Consider the following 12,500-nt stretch of genomic DNA (forward strand, 5'->3'; position numbering starts at 1 on the left):
GAATCCGCCAAGGAGTGTGTAACAACTCACCTGCCGAAGTTACTAGCCCTGAAAATGGATGGCGCTGAAGCGTCGTGCTTATACTCGGCCGTCAGCGGCATGTGCGGTCGGTTATTTAATTAACCGGCCATGAAGCCCTGACGAGTAGGAGGGTCGCGGCGGTGAGCGCAGAAGGACTGGCCGTGAGGCCGTCTGGAGCCGCCGTCGGTGCAGATCTTGGTGGTAGTAGCAAATACTCCAGCGAGGCCCTGGAGGACTGACGTGGAGAAGGGTTTCGTGTGAACAGCCGTTGCACACGAGTCAGTCGATCCTAAGCCCTAGGCGAAAGCCGATGTTGATGTGGTGTAGATATGTCGTTGGTTCGTTTTTAATTCGAACGTAAACGTACGAAGCGAGCACACACCCATTGGGCGAAAGGGAATCCGGTTCCTATTCCGGAACCCGGCAGCGGAACCGTTAATAATTCGGGCCCTCGCAAGAGAGTTCGTCGGGGCAACCCAAAAGGACCCGGAGACGCCGTCGGGAGATCCGGGAAGAGTTTTCTTTTCTGCATGAGCGTTCGAGTTCCATGGAATCCTCTAGCAGGGAGATATGGTTTGGAACGCGAAGAGCACCGCAGTTGCGGCGGTGTCCGGATCTTCCCCTCGGACCTTGAAAATCCGGGAGAGGGCCACGTCGAGGCGTCGCGCCGGTTCGTACCCATATCCGCAGCAGGTCTCCAAGGTGAAGAGCCTCTAGTCGATAGAATAATGTAGGTAAGGGAAGTCGGCAAATTGGATCCGTAACTTCGGGATAAGGATTGGCTCTGAGGATCGGGGCGTGTCGGGCTTGGCGAGGAAGCGGGTCGCGGCTGACGTGCCGGGCCTGTGCGAGGTGAAGCGTTGTTCCGTTTCGGCGGTCAATGTCGAATCCGAGTTCGGTCCCGTGCCTAGGCCTCCCGCGGAACCGTCTTGCTGCGAGGCTCCGGGTGCGCCCGTCAGGGCGTCCGGAAGTCCTCTTCGGCCGCCATTCAACGGTCAGCTCAGAACTGGCACGGACCGGGGGAATCCGACTGTCTAATTAAAACAAAGCATTGCGATGGCCCCTGCGGGTGTTGACGCAATGTGATTTCTGCCCAGTGCTCTGAATGTCAACGTGAAGAAATTCAAGCAAGCGCGGGTAAACGGCGGGAGTAACTATGACTATGAGAGTCATAGTTACTCCCGCCGTTTACCCGCGCTTGCTTGAATTTCTTCACGTTGACATTCAGAGCACTGGGCAGAAATCACATTGCGTCAACACCCGCAGGGGCCATCGCAATGCTTTGTTTTAATTAGACAGTCGGATTCCCCCGGTCCGTGCCAGTTCTGAGCTGACCGTTGAATGGCGGCCGAAGAGGACTTCCGGACGCCCTGACGGGCGCACCCGGAGCCTCGCAGCAAGACGGTTCCGCGGGAGGCCAAAAGGCACGGGACCGAACTCGGATTCGACATTGACCGCCGAAACGGAACAACGCTTCACCTCGCACAGGCCCGGCACGTCAGCCGCGACCCGCTTCCTCGCCAAGCCCGACACGCCCCGATCCTCAGAGCCAATCCTTATCCCGAAGTTACGGATCCAATTTGCCGACTTCCCTTACCTACATTATTCTATCGACTAGAGGCTCTTCACCTTGGAGACCTGCTGCGGATATGGGTACGAACCGGCGCGACGCCTCGACGTGGCCCTCTCCCGGATTTTCAAGGTCCGAGGGGAAGATCCGGACACCGCCGCAACTGCGGTGCTCTTCGCGTTCCAAACCATATCTCCCTGCTAGAGGATTCCATGGAACTCGAACGCTCATGCAGAAAAGAAAACTCTTCCCGGATCTCCCGACGGCGTCTCCGGGTCCTTTTGGGTTGCCCCGACGAACTCTCTTGCGAGGGCCCGAATTATTAACGGTTCCGCTGCCGGGTTCCGGAATAGGAACCGGATTCCCTTTCGCCCAATGGGTGTGTGCTCGCTTCGTACGTTTACGTTCGAATTAAAAACGAACCAACGACATATCTACACCACATCAACATCGGCTTTCGCCTAGGGCTTAGGATCGACTGACTCGTGTGCAACGGCTGTTCACACGAAACCCTTCTCCACGTCAGTCCTCCAGGGCCTCGCTGGAGTATTTGCTACTACCACCAAGATCTGCACCGACGGCGGCTCCAGACGGCCTCACGGCCAGTCCTTCTGCGCTCACCGCCGCGACCCTCCTACTCGTCAGGGCTTCATGGCCGGTTAATTAAATAACCGACCGCACATGCCGCTGACGGCCGAGTATAAGCACGACGCTTCAGCGCCATCCATTTTCAGGGCTAGTAACTTCGGCAGGTGAGTTGTTACACACTCCTTGGCGGATTCCGACTTCCATGGCCACCGTCCTGATGTCTTAAGTTACCAACGCCTTTCATGGTATCCCATAAGCGTCGATTTAGGCGCTTTAACTCGGCGTTTGGTTCATCCCACAGCGCCAGTTCTGCTTACCAAAAATGGCCCACTTGGCACTCTGATTCGAGTCTCGCGGCTTCATATAAAGTTCGAGCAAGCCGGAGATCTCACCCATTTAAAGTTTGAGAATAGGTTGAGGCCGTTTCGACCCCAATGCCTCTAATCATTCGCTTTACCGGATGAAACTCGTAAGCGACGAGCGCCAGCTATCCTGAGGGAAACTTCGGAGGGAACCAGCTACTAGATGGTTCGATTAGTCTTTCGCCCCTATACCCAGTTCCGACGATCGATTTGCACGTCAGAATCGCTACGGACCTCCATCAGGGTTTCCCCTGACTTCGTCCTGACCAGGCATAGTTCACCATCTTTCGGGTCCCAGCGTGTACGCTCTTGGTGCGCCTCTTCTCGCAATGAGAATGAGACGCCCCGGGAGTGCGGGGCGACAGCCGTAACGGCCGCCCATCTTCCCTTAGTCCGTGCAAGACGAACTTTCACTTTCATTGCGCCTTTAGGTTTAGTCATGTCCCAATGACTCGCGCACATGCTAGACTCCTTGGTCCGTGTTTCAAGACGGGTCCTGAAAGTACCCAAAGCTATAGCGTCGCAGATCGGCGTTTCAACCGAGTCTGTCCGAGAACTCATTGGCGAACAGCCATTCGTAGACAGAACCGACACCAGGTGCGATTACCGTCATAAACGAACGCGCTTGCCAATGGTCGGACGCTAACTGTGTAGCGGCCCGGCGCCATATGCATACCTTCGAGCGAGTCGACCGGGAAACACCGCGGGTTCGTCCGAAACGGCGAACCGTTCGAACGGGCTCCACCGCGGGCCTTAGATCGACACCCAAAGGATCGCGACGTCCTACTGGGGGAGAAGTGCACGCGTTCGACTTCGGTTCGCATAAACAAAAGGCGCGAACGACGCGTACGCCGTTCGTCGCACGATCATTTAGCGCCGCTATCGAGTCACGCTGAATCTCCCCTTTCGACCTTTCGGGTTTCTCAGGTTTACCCCTGAACGGTTTCACGTACTATTGAACTCTCTCTTCAAAGTTCTTTTCAACTTTCCCTCACGGTACTTGTTCGCTATCGGTCTCGTGGTCATATTTAGCCTTAGATGGAGTTTACCACCCACTTAGGGCTGCACTCTCAAGCAACCCGACTCTGAGGAGAGATCCTCCCGTTATCGGCAACGGTCACTACGGGCCTGGCACCCTCTATGGGCTGTGGCCCCGTTCAAGATGGACTTGGACGCGTCGCACAATCTCGGGATGACGGATCCTCCCTAACACCACATTTCCCGGCGTCCGGTTTCGGCCGCGGGATTCAGTGCTGGGCTTTTTCCTGTTCGCTCGCCGCTACTAAGGAAATCCTAGTTAGTTTCTTTTCCTCCGCTTAATAATATGCTTAAATTCAGCGGGTAGTCTCACCTGCTCTGAGGTCGCAAATATAAATTTGCCTTTATTTTGTCAGACGATAATTACACGTATTCCGTTTATATGGCTGCCTCCAAACAATTTCAAACATCGATCTGACGTCGTTGCGAGAATGTTGTTGTTGTTAATTATAGTGCATAAAATATGCATATAAACAACTTTAACGTCTCGGACACGACGATCGCTTCGTTCGAAATTTAAGCGTTGTGGCTGCTTTTTAATATCGGACGTGCTACGTCTAAACCAACTTGTACCAACAAACTAATAAGAATGTCAGCCGCTATTGCGTTTTAGGATGCCGCGTTATTTTTTATATTGTTTTTATTGTTGTCTACGTTGCATAATATTTTATTATGACAACCGACAATCAATTAACAATTATAGTAACGCGTCATATTTGCACCCAACACGCTCCGACGTAATTGTCTACACAACATTGTGCGCTGTGTTTAAGACAAAAACCGAGCAGTCTTTGAAATTGACACGACCCTCAGCCAGGAGTGGTCCGGGAACAGTATATCCGAGGACCGCAATGTGCGTTCGAAATGTCGATGTTCATGTGTCCTGCAGTTCACAAGTTGACGCGCAATTAGCTGCGTTCTTCATCGACCCACGAGCCAAGTGATCCACCGTTCAGGGTAATCTTTTCAAACAAATTTAAAATATTATTACATAACGCACCGTTCCACATCGAAATCGTTTCATCATCACACAACAACAAAAATAACTACTTAAGGTTATTACAATTGTGATGTATATGTGAGAAACGGACCAATCGAAAGAAACGTTCGGCGTTATATTTTATAATATTTTATTTAATTAAAGTGGCATTTGTTTCTACTTATCGAAAAGAGTATGCAGTTATAGTTTAAGTTTACATAAAGAATAACCCGATGATATTAACGTTTTATAAATACGTATATATATCTATTAGGTTTTTTTTCTCTATCAACTTTGTCTATAAAACTCTGCTCCTTTTGCGATAAGCATTATGTATATTTATTAAATAGAAAATATGTCGAAAAACCAGACGTTTTCTTCAAACAAACGCCACAGCTACAAACTTAATCACAACAATATTTACCAAACAATACAATTGTAGGGTGTTTTGTGTGATACGTCGTTTGGTGGGCATTCTAAGAACGTCCGTCGACATAAAAACGAATCAAAAGAAAAGCACAGGCAGTGCAAAACGTTCCTTCGTCAGTCGGGCGTATATCATTTAAAACCCACAGAATCTAAAAAAGTTAATAAACTTTTTTATTTAGATTCCTACGGTTCGTCGCGTCGTTAAAGTAAATTATTACTTCGACGCATGCGGAACCCAGGTACCCGAAAACCGTAAGCCTAAGCGTTTTTTTCCAAACATCACTCACTATCGATAAAGTAAATTGATTTTATGTATTTATAAATGTGCGTTTGTATGTATAGTAGTATAGTAGTAGTATATTTTGTTATTGGTTGTTTCGAGCTTTTTATTGTTATAAAACGTTTTTGTAGTCTTGTACATAAAGTACAGACGAATAGACAGCCCCTTTTATTTATTAATAAACTCCAACCATTTACAAATTAAATTACAACTACAACATCTCTTTTACACATTAATTATACACCATCTTTATTTTCTTTTTTCCGAAGCGAATACGATGAAGAAAATACGCAAAGACTGGCTTACAAAACCGTAAGCCTAAGCGTTTATTTTTCAAACATCACTCACCATCGGTAAAGTAAAATGATGGTATGTATAAATGTGTATTTGTATGTACAGTAGCGTAATAATTTTGTTGTTGGTTGTTTCGAGTTTATTTATTATTATGGTTTGTATGTATAAAGTTTTAGTCTTGTACATAAAGTACAGACGAATAGACAGCCCCTTTTATTTATTAATAAACTCCAACCATTTACAAATTAAATTACAACTACAACATCTCTTTTACACATTAATTATACACCATCTTTATTTTCTTTTTTCCGAAGCGAATACGATGAAGAAAATACGCAAAGACTGGCTTACAAAACCGTAAGCCTAAGCGTTTATTTTTCAAACATCACTCACCATCGGTTAAGTAAAATGATGGTATGTATAAATGTGTATTTGTATGTACAGTAGCGTATTAATTTTGTTGTTGGTTGTTTCGAGTTTATTTATTATTATGGTTTGTATGTATAAAGTTTTAGTCGTGTACATAAAGTACGATCGTATTGGCAGACACCATTATTATTCATTCATTCATTCTTGTTTGTTATTATAAATAACTCCAACCATATACAAATACTACAACAACAACAACAACATCTCTTGCACATTAATTATACACCACCACTGTGTATTAGTACTTTTTTTCGAAGCGAATACGATGATGGAAATACGCTAAGACCGGCACTGCGAAAGCAATAATAAAACGTTAGCACATAACCATCTTTCGACAATATTGATTCGTGTTAATGTTCGAAAAAATTCTTTGAAAACGTCGTTTACGGCACGTTTACAATCGATTTATAAAATAAATCGAAAAACGTAACAACAGATCCGCTTAATGCAAGACGACCCGTTGTTGCTTTTCCGTTCGACGCATAATAAAGAATTTTGTATGAGAATTGATCATCATACGAATAGTGTATGTATGTGTGTTTTTTGTTGATCAGCACAGACAAAATGTGTGTGTATGTGTGACAACTAAACAACAACATTTACACGTTAATGATCCTTCCGCAGGTTCACCTACGGAAACCTTGTTACGACTTTTACTTCCTCTAAATGATCAAGTTTGGTCATCTTCCCAGCAACATCGGCAACGTCGAAACGCCACCGCGCACCGGTCCGAAGACCTCACTAAATCATTCAATCGGTAGTAGCGACGGGCGGTGTGTACAAAGGGCAGGGACGTAATCAACGCGAGCTTATGACTCGCGCTTACTGGGAATTCCTCGTTCATGGGGAACAATTGCAAGCCCCAATCCCTAGCACGAAGGAGGTTCAGCGGGTTACCCGGACCGCTCGGTCAGGGAGGACACGCTGATTCCTTCAGTGTAGCGCGCGTGCGGCCCAGAACATCTAAGGGCATCACAGACCTGTTATTGCTCAATCTCGTGCGGCTAGAAGCCGCCTGTCCCTCTAAGAAGAATTGTTTGTACGCCGACAGTAAAAACCGCACATAGAGACCGGGCGAACCCGGCTCCAGCCGGCATTTGGGATGTCGAAATACGCCTATTTAGCAGGCTAGAGTCTCGTTCGTTATCGGAATTAACCAGACAAATCGCTCCACCAACTAAGAACGGCCATGCACCACCACCCACCGAATCAAGAAAGAGCTCTCAATCTGTCAATCCTTCCGGTGTCCGGGCCTGGTGAGGTTTCCCGTGTTGAGTCAAATTAAGCCGCAGGCTCCACTCCTGGTGGTGCCCTTCCGTCAATTCCTTTAAGTTTCAGCTTTGCAACCATACTTCCCCCGGAACCCAAAAGCTTTGGTTTCCCGGAAGCTGCCCGCCGAGTCATCGGAGGAACGTCGGCGGATCGCTAGCTGGCATCGTTTATGGTTAGAACTAGGGCGGTATCTGATCGCCTTCGAACCTCTAACTTTCGTTCTTGATCAATGAAAGCGTTTTTGGCAAATGCTTTCGCTTCTGTCCGTCTTGCGACGATCCAAGAATTTCACCTCTAACGTCGCAATACGAATGCCCCCATCCGTTCCTATTAATCATTACCTCGGGGTTCCGAAAACCAACAAAATAGAACCGAGGTCCTATTCCATTATTCCATGCACACAGTATTCAGGCGAAGTTTTAGCCTGCTTTAAGCACTCTAATTTGTTCAAAGTAAACGTGCCGGCCCACCTCGACACTCAATGAAGAGCACCGCGGCGGGATTGAGTTGGGCCGCCCTCTCGAGCTAAGCCCACCGGCAGGACGTCCCGCGAAACGCCAGTTAACACCGCGAACGATGAACCGGCGGCGCGGGACACAAATTCGACTACGAGCTTTTTAACCGCAACAACTTTAATATACGCTATTGGAGCTGGAATTACCGCGGCTGCTGGCACCAGACTTGCCCTCCAATTGATCCTCGTTAAAGGGTTTAGAGTGTACTCATTCCGATTACGGGGCCTCGGATGAGTCCCGTATCGTTATTTTTCGTCACTACCTCCCCGTGCCGGGAGTGGGTAATTTGCGCGCCTGCTGCCTTCCTTGGATGTGGTAGCCGTTTCTCAGGCTCCCTCTCCGGAATCGAACCCTGATTCCCCGTTACCCGTTACAACCATGGTAGGCGCAGAACCTACCATCGACAGTTGATAAGGCAGACATTTGAAAGATGCGTCGCCGGTGCGAGACCGTGCGATCAGCGTAAAGTTATTCAGATTCACCAAGTTGTACGATGACGGCGAAACCGCCACCGATTGGTTTTGATCTAATAAAAGCGCTCCTTCCGTCTCCGGTCGGAGCTCTGTTTGCATGTATTAGCTCTAGAATTACCACAGTTATCCAAGTAAATGTGGGTACGATCTAAGGAACCATAACTGATTTAATGAGCCTTTCGCGGTTTCACCTTAATTTGGCTTGTACTGAGACATGCATGGCTTAATCTTTGAGACAAGCATATGACTACTGGCAGGATCAACCAGGGAACTGTGTTTTTGTGTTTTTTGAGACAGACGAGAGAATAAAATACTCATCATCATCGTTTATAAAGATGAAGAATATGCGCGTTTGTGCGAAACAATCTAACATATAAGAAAGTAACGCCACGCTGTTTCTTCTTTTCTTCGTACGATATAGAGATAAATGTATCGTCATCATCGTCGTCGTAGTCGTTAAACACCACAACACATATATCGGTCAATAAAGGCATAATAATAATATTTATAATATTATTTTTTACCTTTGCCGATTTAAAAGTTCAAACATTCTCTTCACTCTTCGCAAGATTGAATGCGACGTGAATTTATGAAATTCTTTCGAATCCATAAACGTTACGAATATTATATAAATATTCTCGCTCGGATATTAGAGAGTTGACGCATTTATTATTTTTGTTTGTTTAAATCACAAACATTTGTTAGTTCAACAAAGTTTGATTGCATAAGGACCGCCAACGTAAGAGAATACGTTTTGCCGCATCCGCAATCTCGCTGTGGGGAACTGGGCGAGCCACAAAATCACAAAATAAAGCAATCTCGCAAGCAAAGCCCTATTCGAATTCGATAGCGGAAATGTGCGATAAACGTCGATAAATTGGAAGCAAATGCAGAACGTATACATAATCGGTCGTTTTGTCGTCGTCATTTATGATAAACTTCGACTAAACCGTTACACCGTTCATATCGCCTCACTCAACGCATCGACACACACCACTACCATATGTATACCAGCGCGACACCGATCGAGGCAGCCGCTCGGTATTGGATGTGCGCACCGCTCCACTGACATAGCTCCACAGGCGACGTCTACCGAAGCGCACAGCTCTATAACTATAAGGCATACACACAAAAGGGAGAAAATATTTTAAATATTGATAATATTAAAAAGTCATATTTTATATTTAAACCATTATAAAATTTAATTATAAAAACGTTTGTTTTAAAAAAAATAATTAATTAATAAAAACAAAATTATTTTAAGCGCCGTACTTCGTAAACGTCGTACTTCGTTCGTCGTATGTGCAAAGTCAAATGAATGCTGTAGTTAGTCGCAGTTGGAACGTCTGAATGTCGTACAACGTAACAATAATTTTGAGTGCCCTAATGTGTAGACGTCGTACTTCGCGAACGTCGCACTTCGTAAACGACGTACTTCGTGAACGTCGCACTTCGTAAACGACGTACTTCGTGAACGTCGCACTTCGTAAACGACGTACTTCGTAAACGTCGCACTTCGTAAACGACGTACTTCGTGAACGTCGTACTTCGTAAAGGTTATGCAATATTAATACACATTTGCTGTATTGCAAGTTGCATTTTAATAAATATTATGCATTTTTATGTTTTAATTTAATATCTAGGCCAAAATACTATGTTTATTTAATTGTTAAATGTGTACGTTTATTTATAGATACGTAATTTACATAAAAATTTGTTTTTTTTTTTATTATATGCAAACTACAAATAAAACATTTAATATTTTTAAACGTCGTACTTCGTGTAAGTTATGCAATATTGATACAAATTTAGTGTATTGCGGGTCGCAATAATATTAATTTATATTTGAACGTAGTACTTCGTGAAGGTTATGCAACATCAGTACACATTAAGTGTATTGCAGGTTGCATTATTATTAATTTATGTTTTCTCACTTTTTACCTTCATATAAAAAAAAATTTAATATTTTTGGACGTCGTACTTCGTAACAGTTATGCAATATTGATGCACATCTGTTGTGCTGCGGGTTGCATTTTATAAATTTAATGTATTCTTATGATTTACTTTAATGTCTAGGCAAAAAAACACTTTTGATTAGTTGCTGAATGTTTACATTTATTTACAGATACGTAATTTGCAAAAAAATTTGCTGTTTTTTTATTATATACAACACAAATAAAATTCTTTAATATTCTTGAACGTCGTACTTCGTGTAGGTTATGCAATATTGATACAAATTTAGTGTATTGCGGGTCACAATAATATTAATTTATATTTAAACGTAGTACTTCGTGAAGGTTATGCAAGATCAGTACATATTAAGTGTATTGCAGGTTGCATTATTATTAATTTATGTTTTCTCACTTTTAACCTCAATATAAAAAAAAATTAATATTTTTGGACGTCGTACTTCGTAAAGGTTATGCAATATTAATGCACATCTAGTGTGCTGCGGGTTGCATTTTATAAATTTAATGTATTTTTATGTTTTACTTTAATATCTAGGCAAAAAAAACAATTTTGATTAGTTGCTAAATGTTTACATTTATTTACAGATACGTAATTTGCAAAAAAATTTGCTGTTTTTTCATTATATACAACACAAATAAAATTATTATATTATTTATTGTTTACGTTTTACTTCATCACTTTGTGAACGTCGTACTTCGTTTGTACTATGAACGCTGCATTTCGTCGCAGTCGGCAGCACGTGCGAATAAACGTCGTACAAGAAAATCACGATTTTGAGTGCCGTACTTTGCAAACGTCGTACTTCGTCTATACTATGTACAAAGTCAAGTGAACGCTAAACCTCGTCGCAGTCGACAGCGCGTGCAAATAAACGTCGTACAAGAAAATCACGATTTTGAGTGCCGTACTTCGCTAACGTCGTACTTCGTCTGTACTATGTACAAAGTCAAATGAACGCTAAACTTCGTCGCAGTCGACAGCAAGTGCAAATAAACGTCGTACAAGAAAATCATGATTTTGAGTGCCGTACTTCGCAAACGTCGTACTTCGTCTGTACTATGTACAAAGTCAATTGAACGCTGTACTTCGTCGCAGTCGGAAGCAACTGCAAATATACGTCTTACAAGAAAATCATGATTTTGAGTGCCGTACTTCGCAAACGTCGTACTTCGTCTGTACTATGTACAAAGTCAATTGAACGCTGTACTTCGTCGCAGTCGGAAGCAACTGCAAATAAACGTCTTACAAGAAAATCATGATTTTGAGTGCCGTACTTCGCAAACGTCGTACTTCGTCTGTACTATGTACAAAGTCAATTGAACGCTGTACTTCGTCGCAGTCGGAAGCAACTGCAAATAAACGTCTTACAAGAAAATCATGATTTTGAGTGCCGTACTTCGCAAACGTCGTACTTCGTCTGTACTATGCACAAAGTCAATTGAACGCTGTACTCCGTCGCAGTCGGCAGCACGTGCAAATAGACGTCGTACAAGAAAATCACCATTTTGAGTGCCGTACTTCGCAAACGTCGTACTTCGTCTATACTATGTACAAAGTCAAGTGAACGCTAAACCTCGTCGCAGTCGACAGCGCGTGCAAATAAACGTCGTACAAGAAAATCACGATTTTGAGTGCCGTACTTCGCAAACGTCGTACTTCGTCTGTACTATGTACAAAGTCAATTGAACGCTGTACTCCGTCGCAGTCGGCAGGACGTGCAAATAAACGTCGTACATGAAAATCACGATTTTGAGTGCCGTACTTCGCAAACGTCGTACTTCGTCTGTACTATGTACAAAGTCAATTGAACGCTGTACTCCGTCGCAGTCGGCAGGACGTGCAAATAAACGTCGTACATGAAAATCACGATTTTGAGTGCCGTACTTCGCAAACGTCGTACTTCGTCTGTACTATGTACAAAGTCAAATGAACGCTGCATTTCGTCGCAGTCAGAAACAAAGCAAACGTCGTGCAATGAAACAATAATTTTGAGTGCTGCATTTGTGAGCGCCGTACTTCGTTTGTTACTTTATGGTCACATGAACGTCGTATTTCATCACACAGAGCACCATACTTAATGCACTTAAATGAACGTTGTACTTCGTACAAGTTAGGCAATATTAATACACATTTGGTGTATTGCGGGTTGCATTATTAATTTACAAAAATAGCTATGATTTTATATACAACTTAAAATAATTCATAATATTTAAACGTCGTACTTCGTAACAGTAATACAATATTTAAACAAATGTAGTACTTCTTGAATATAGGCAATT

At 44.0% G+C, this 12,500-nt stretch overlaps 1 protein-coding gene and 2 non-coding genes across 4 annotated transcripts in view; 1 reads left to right on the plus strand and 2 right to left on the minus strand.

Moving 5' to 3' along the window:
- Positions 1-12,500, plus strand: part of LOC100306946 (cacophony A) — a 157,966-nt gene that overhangs the window by 22,060 nt on the left and 123,406 nt on the right. The window lies entirely within an intron of this gene.
- Positions 4,383-4,539, minus strand: LOC135266842 (5.8S ribosomal RNA). The gene has a single exon (XR_010335051.1). It is a non-coding gene; the product is annotated as a 5.8S ribosomal RNA (ribosomal RNA).
- Positions 6,598-8,520, minus strand: LOC135266844 (small subunit ribosomal RNA). The gene has a single exon (XR_010335053.1). It is a non-coding gene; the product is annotated as a small subunit ribosomal RNA (ribosomal RNA).

Source organism: Tribolium castaneum, chromosome 7 (assembly GCF_031307605.1).
Source record: "Tribolium castaneum strain GA2 chromosome 7, icTriCast1.1, whole genome shotgun sequence".
NCBI classification, from domain to species: domain Eukaryota; kingdom Metazoa; phylum Arthropoda; class Insecta; order Coleoptera; family Tenebrionidae; genus Tribolium; species Tribolium castaneum.